General features: G+C 52.3%; 1 long non-coding RNA gene across 1 annotated transcript; it reads right to left on the bottom strand.

The window, feature by feature from the left end:
• Positions 1–1,368: 1,368 nt before the first annotated feature.
• On the bottom strand, positions 1,369–5,316 carry LOC123576441. Its single transcript, XR_006701386.1, has 2 exons — positions 2,710–5,316; positions 1,369–2,014 (listed from the first exon to the last, which is right to left on the bottom strand). It is a non-coding gene; the product is annotated as an uncharacterized LOC123576441 (long non-coding RNA).
• Between the last annotated feature and the right edge of the window lie 2,010 nt (positions 5,317–7,326).

The raw sequence follows: 7,326 nt of genomic DNA, 5'->3' as shown, positions 1-7,326 counted from the left end.
GGTTGGCCAATAGGAGCTCCTGGAATCCCCGTTCCCTTTAAAATCAACGAGCTAAACTAGGATCGCACAAGGACCCCGGAGGGGAACAGGATTGTTACTGAGTTTGTGTAGTAGAAAATGTCTTTGATTGGGGCGCCTGGGTGGCTCAGTCAGTTAAGCGTCCGACTTCAGCCCAGGTCATGATCTCACGGTCTGTGAGTTAAAGCCCCGTGTCAGGCTCTGTGCCGACAGCTCAGAGCCTGGAACCTGCTTCAGATTCTGTGTCTCTGTCTCTCTGCCCCTTCCCCACTTGCACTCTGTCTGTCTGTCTGTCTCTCTCTCTTTCTCTCTCTCAAAAATAAAAAAGAAAAACATTCAAAAAAAAAAATGTCTGATTGAAAAATGGTGGGACACCTGAGTGGCTCAATTGGTTGACTGTCCGACTCTTGGTTTTGATTTTGACTCAGGTCATGATCCTAGGGTCATGCTGAAGATTTTCTCTCTCTACCCTCCCCATCTCTCAAATAATATAAAAAGTTAAAATAAATTTTAAAACCATCGAGACTTCCATACTGTGCAAATTTTCAAATGGATCTGGCTTCTCAATAGGCCCAGCAGATCAGAAGGCTCAGAAATGTTCCCAGAGATCCCAAGATTACTCCACAGTGAAATGACCTCATGATTCCTGCAAAGAGATCACAGCCCATAGCCACTGTCCAGGGCCTTAATTCAAAGGACAACCTCTCGGTAACAGTTGTAGAGAAACATCACATAAGCATCATCTTTAATCACAAAGGGCAACGAGTGAGGGAATGCATGGTCCCAAGAGAGAGCTGGCTGTGGCCCTTCCCGGCTACCAGGCACCATAAAGCTGGCACTGGGGAACATGTTGCCAGCTGTACAATCGTGTGTGTCCCCAAAAGCTGTGGATCATCTTTGCAGTCTTCCTCTGGACACACACGGCTGTCTTGCGTACCTTCTGGTCATGTGCATACACATACGTGTGCTGAATAAGAACTTGTCGGGGAAGAGAGGCGGGCAGAAATAAATAAATAACTAAATGGCGTTTCTGACTCTACATTAAAGGGCTTTCACGCATTGCCAGACCTTCTGCAGGATGGCATCTCATGCGGAGCCCTTCATTTCATTTCGTCCTGTTTCCCCTTCTGTTGGGGATAGACAGAGGTAAGGAGAGGTGCAGGAGAGCGGGATTTGGGGGAAGAAAATGTGAACAGAGGATGGCCCCCCTCGCTGTTCCTCTTTCCCAGACTTCTCAACTTTGTCTCTGGACGTCCCACAGCACCTTGCACTTGGTTACGTGCTCTACGGACCTGTGGAGAGGCTGTGTTAGTCGGCTAGGGTGGCCATAAAAAAGCACCATAAACTGGGACAGCTTAAACAACAGAAATTTATTTCTCCACAGCTCTGGAGGCTGGAAGTGCAAGACCAAGGTGTCGACAGGGTTGGCTCCTTCTTGGACGAAGGATCGGTCCCAGGCTTCTCTCCTTGGCTTGTCGATGGCTGTCTTCCCCCTGTGTCTTCACATCATCTTCCCCTTGTATGTGCCTGGGTTGCGAACTCCTCTTCCTATAAGGATTGGTTTGGGGGCGCCTGGGTGGCTCAGTCGGTTGAGCGTCCGACTTCGGCTCAGGTCACGATCTCTCGGTTCACGAGTTTGAGCCCCGCGTTGGGCTCTGTGCTGACAGCTCGGAGCCTGGAGCCTGCTTTGGATTCTGTGTCTTCCCCTCTCTCTGCCCCTCCCCTGCTCATGCTCTGTCTCTCTTTCTCAAAAATAAACATTAAAAGAAATTTTTTTTAAAAGGATTGCTTCAGGGCCTCATTTTCACTTAAAATGACCTCATTTTAACGTAACTACCCCTTTAAAGACCCTATCTCCAAACACAGTCACATTCCGGGGTCCTGGGGATTAGCACTTCAACATCATGGACGTGAACGTAGAACGTGAACCATAACAGAGGTGAAGCAGGAAGAGAAGTCAGCGAACGTGTGTGGAGTCCCTCCTACAAGCTTGGCCCTGTGCCAGGCAGCAAAGATAAAAGATAAGGAGACCTGGTCACATAGTCACCGGATGACTGAACGACAGCCCCGGATGAATGGGTAAGTGGATGGATCCATGACGGATGAAGTGAATGAACGAACGTCAACTCTGCCGGGTACGGAGGCATAGCTGGGTCCAGGGCTGGCAGCCCACTCCCCCCCCCCCAACGACAACGGGGTCTCCGAGATAACGAGGGCAGTAAAGTGACGAAGGGGCCCCCACTCCCCCGTCCGGCAGCCCTCGTCCAGTTGGCCAGGCCGCGAGCAGAGCCGTCACGCAGAGAGGGGCTCCGCGCTCCCGGATGAAAACCAGACTCTTCCCTCACGCTCACCCTGCCGGGCCCCGGGAGGCCCGGGGAGACACCCCCGCTGGGGGTCACAGCAGCCTGAGGCCACAAACCAGATGGAAGGACCCCACGAGCAACATCAAAGGTTAGCCGTGCCGGGAGGACCACCGGACACTGGCCGCGGCCAGCTGCTGTGCGGCAGGACCACGCTCCGTCCCTGGGGCCCTGTCCCACCCGCGCGATGACAGTGAGAGTCTCCACATCCTCAGCCCCGTCCCCTTGAAACACTGTGCCCGAAACTGCGACCAGAAGCAGGGAGGCCAAGTTAGAGGAGCAGAAAGGCGAGTTGCCTGTCAGCTTGGCAGCCAGAGATTCCTCCACTTACCACGAGCACTTCGCCTACGTCACTCGGTTGTTACTGTCGGTGCCGCGAGAGCGTTTACTTAATCAGCCTTCAAAGAGATTTCCAAACGGGTATTTCTGTGACCAAACGGGGGTCAGAGCCCCTCCGACATCAATGGGAGCCGGCAGGGGGCAGGCCAGCTGCCGGTCATCTGATCTCCCCAGGCTGGGCACAAACTTTGAACCGGTTCCTGTCGGGTGTCTCTCTCAGACTCCCCATGACCCTGGTCATCGGTCAGTTCCTGAATTGCAACAACACACATACAAATGCACGCACCAACAGACCTCCCTTGCTTGGATGACTCCCTTTCATTGTTTTCCAGCACATTCTCCCTCAAGCCCAAACATAATCCCGTCAGAACGGCCGATCCTTGAATCTTTCCTTTATTACTGAAGATGTGGCTCAAAAGCATCACGCTGGTATTTCCTCTGCCCCAGTAGGGATTTTTATGGGGTTTTTATTTGGTTTCATTTTTGCCATGCTTCTGAGAAGGGTCCCTTTGTTGTTCCTTCACTCGTTGCTTAGATCCTCCGAGGCCGTCTCCTCAGAAAATCGTACAGCTCCCGCCCTAGACATGTATTCCGCCCCCCGCAAAAAACTTAGCTGAGAAAACCCCCATCTCTTATGGATTTTTAAGCAATAAAACAGTGGGTTCTGAGGGGACCCCCTGGCCCGGGAGAGGCAGAGGGGAGGCAGTGAGGGCCTGAGTCCTCAGCCTGGGGGTGAGGAAGAGCTCAGCACGCCGGGGCAGTGGGCCCATTGTTTGTCTGACCTGGACAGGAGCCCCTCCTTCTGGAAAATACTGCCTCCCCTGCTTAGCGCAGCGCTAATCATAGGGTCCAAATGCGAAACAGCCATGTGCTCAGAGATCCTTCCCTGGCCACAGTGATTGAGTCAGTGATGGTCATCTGACCCCAGGGAAGGCCATCGAGGCCTCTCTCTGGAACTTTGGAACTCTCAGCCCCTCTCTGGCAGTGATGCTGCGAGGTGTGATAAGCAAACTGCAATCGTGCACATTCCGTGTGGAGAAAGCTTATCAAAGAGATCAAAATCACTGTTTTGCTGGAAGATGATGTGAGAGAAAGGACAGAGCACCCAGCAGGGTCAGGTCCCAGCTGCAAGTGCCTCGGGGCCCCTCCCCCCTTGTACAGTTGTCACACAGAGCTCCTTTCTGGAAGCCCCGACTGGTTTGAGCTGCACTGCTGTGCGTGTGACTAACACTAGAGTCCTCATTAAATACACCAGTGACTGGATGCTGGCCATCCTGCCTGAGTAAGACCAGCTGACCTCTGTTCTGGCCACAGAAACAGGAGGGGACGGAGGGGGGAAGAGGTGGGACAGAACTGACCCGGAAGCGGAGGCTGTTCTCCGAGGTGATGGAAGGCATTCGAATACAGAAGCCCCTGCAGCATTTTTTGAGAGGGTTTTTCAGTCTTTACCAAGTCAGTGCTTTTAGGACTATGGACTCTTGGGCAGAGGCGAGGATCTGGATGATTGAAGTGCTTCTTAGAACAGGTTTCAGGCGAGGGCAGCAATGGCCGCTTAGGCTGCGCGCCAACGACAGATCCATGGAAAACTCGGTGCTCCGGAAGAAAAAGCCAGTCATGACTCTCCTCGTGGGAAGGAAGCAGCTGTGCATCTGGCCGTCTCCTGTCGTCCACTGGCTACGTGGACAAATGGCCTCCAGGAGAGCTGGTGGCTCCGGGCAGTTGAACTGCCTCCTCCCTCAGTCTAACACCTGCCGGGACTGGGCCCCTCAGATCCCAGCTGCTCTCGCAATCCAGTTCCCAAATACGAGGCAGCTCCTGACACGCACACAGACCCAGCAGAGGCCTCAGCTGGGCCCGTCACTGATCTTTGTCGGCCGGAGCCACAGGTCGGCCTCAAGTCAGAAGGGCCTGCCCAACTTGGGGGGAGGCTGCAGAATCCAGCTGAATCCCCTTACTCGTTCAAAAGGGGTCAAGGGAGGGCCACCGCCAGTGGCAGACAATTTCAAAGCCACACAGGCCCTCTGGCACCACCCTAAGAAACGGATCCAATCCCGAGTCACAGAGGAAGCTGACACTCACTGAATCACCCGTCCACTTCCTCCTCCTCACGGCGGTTCGGCCAAGACCAGCAGCCACTTCCGAGGGACAACTTAGTGGCCGACACTTGGAAAAGTTGATGCCCAGAAGAAGAGCAAACGGGGCCACACTCACGCGGCATGAACCGCCGCCACCAACTTGGCTGTGACGCCCCCGCCCCCTGCATTTTCCAAAGGAAAGCTTCCCATCTTGTGACAGCCCCTGCCCTGCCCTGCACTGCCCTCGGCTGTGTTATTTTTCACTTCCCTGTTCAGAACACGGCCACAGTGTCCAAATGCCATGAATCATCACCACCGAGCAACGGCCCTTCAGCAGAGCAGGAAACCACTGAGCACCAGACCTAGAAGGAAGGGCTCCCTGCCGCAGCCCCTTTCTGCCCCAGCCGCCCATCTTGGCCTGAGGCCACAGCGGAGGCTGTGGGACGGACCTGCCGCTCCACGCACTCAGCTTCTCCACCATCGTCCCTGGTGGCTGCCCTCCACTCTCCGATCCACCCTTTGCACTATGTCACAGGCAGCCCCAGGCATTTCTGACTCTTCCGGAGGATTTCTTGGTTGTATTAGCTAAAGCCAATCTCGGGAGAGAGGTGGGAAGATCCGTTCAGACCAAGGGAGATGCCGTCAGTGGACGTGGCATCGAGCGGAGCCACGAGCGGGACACAGGGGGCCACCTCTCTGCCTGCAAAGAGCCTCAAAATTATGGCACGGATGTCCTCCCTGTCATCCAGGCCCCTTCATGACCAGAACCCTGTGGCCTTCTAGGCAGGTGCCCAAAAGTAGCCGCAAGTGAGCCTGTGATTAAGTCAGTCAGTGAAGGATTATGGGCCTCAAAGAGCATCCAGCTCTTCGGTGCGGGCTCCGGGCTCCTCTGAATGATATACGTCTGCTCTCACGCCAGGCTCAGAACCCGATATGAAGTCATTACCTTCACCTCTGCTTAATCACAGACAGTGCCATTCAAAACTAAAATGATGTCAGAAATGCAAAGCTATGCGACAAGATCACTTATAACCCATCACGTTGGCCAAGACCCTAAATATCCACCACGGCAACAGTCAGTGTTGGCCAGAGAGTGGAAACGGATGGCTCTCCTCCATGCTGGTGGACACAGAGTGCTACACATCTTCTGGAGGCAGTTTCACCCTGTGCGTTCCAGTTATTAAGGAGCGGCCTTTGACTCCCGAATTTCAAGACGAGGAACTGCTCCTCAGCTGAACAAGCAGCAAAACGCACAAGATCTAAGTACGAAGAGAGCACGCACGCACACAAACCGGAAAAACCTAGATGTGAATGAACCCGTGCACTATAGTACGTCCAATGAAATACCATGCGGCCGTTACAAATAATGTTGGAACTCTACCTCCAACGCCACAGAACAATATCAGCACAGATCACTTTGGCAAGTGACACGTAGAAGACAAAACACGTATAGCCCATTTATGTGGCCGTGTGTTGATGGTATGCATGCATAAGAGACACCTGGGAGGTTTATCAAGTTGTTAGCAATGCTCGTCTCTGCAGAGGTGGATTTCAGCGTAACGTTTTACACATGTTTTTCACATGTTCTGTATTTCTTAAAATTATCTACAAGCAATGTGAAGTATTTTTAGGACCAGTGAAAATATGTATTTATTTTCCTTTTTCAAACCCAAAGCGACCCAAATGCAAAACCTGTCTTCCTGGTGGGCAGTATCTGTCCCAGAGATACAGAATGTGTTCATTCTGGTAGAAGGTGTTATTGCAGATCATTCTACCAGGAGGCCTTGGGTTCCAGGAGCCTGGGTGGCTCCGTCGGTTAAGCATCCGACTCTGGATTTCAGTTCGTCGTGATCTCCTGGTTTGTGAGTTCCAGCCCCGCACCAGGAGCTCTGTGCTAACAGCATGGAGCCTGCTTGGGATTCTCTCTCTCTGCCCTACCCCGCTCGTGCTCCTTCACTCTCTCTCTTTCAAAATAAATAAATAAACTTTAAAAACAAAAAAAAGAGGCCTTGGGTTCTACCTTGTTTCCCCTGAGTTCTGATGGGCTGAACTGGGTCCACCTGTGCTTTTTTGAGCGGCCCCTGTGTGTACTCGATTTATCAGGATGGCTGGCCAGGGTTAGGTGGAGGCTGGGGCATGTGAGTGTCTTCTCCCGCAGGTGCCAAATATCCAGTGTGGTCATCAAATCCCAGATTTCAGTGCCACCCAGACAGGTCTATGTTGCCAAGGGATTTCAGATGTTTTGAAAGTATATGAATCACAGCACCTTATCTACCCAGCTCCAGAAATAAATTCCAGGAGACCCTTGAAGAGCATAGAAATCTAAAACCAGAAAGAGCTTTAAGCAGATCATCTATTCTAGAAACAATCTAAGTGTCCATTGATGGATAAAGGGATAAAGAAGATGATAGATAGATAGATAGATAGATAGACACACAACAGAATATTACTTGGCCATGAAAAATAAGATCTTACCATTTGTGACAACACAGGTGGATCTTGAGGGCATTACGTTAAGTGAAATAAGGCAGACA

This window comes from Leopardus geoffroyi, chromosome D2 (genome assembly GCF_018350155.1).
Source record: "Leopardus geoffroyi isolate Oge1 chromosome D2, O.geoffroyi_Oge1_pat1.0, whole genome shotgun sequence".
In the NCBI taxonomy this organism is placed as follows: Eukaryota; Metazoa; Chordata; class Mammalia; order Carnivora; family Felidae; genus Leopardus; species Leopardus geoffroyi.
Note: the sequence above shows the minus strand (reverse complement) of the source record. Positions and strands in the feature narration are given on the sequence as shown.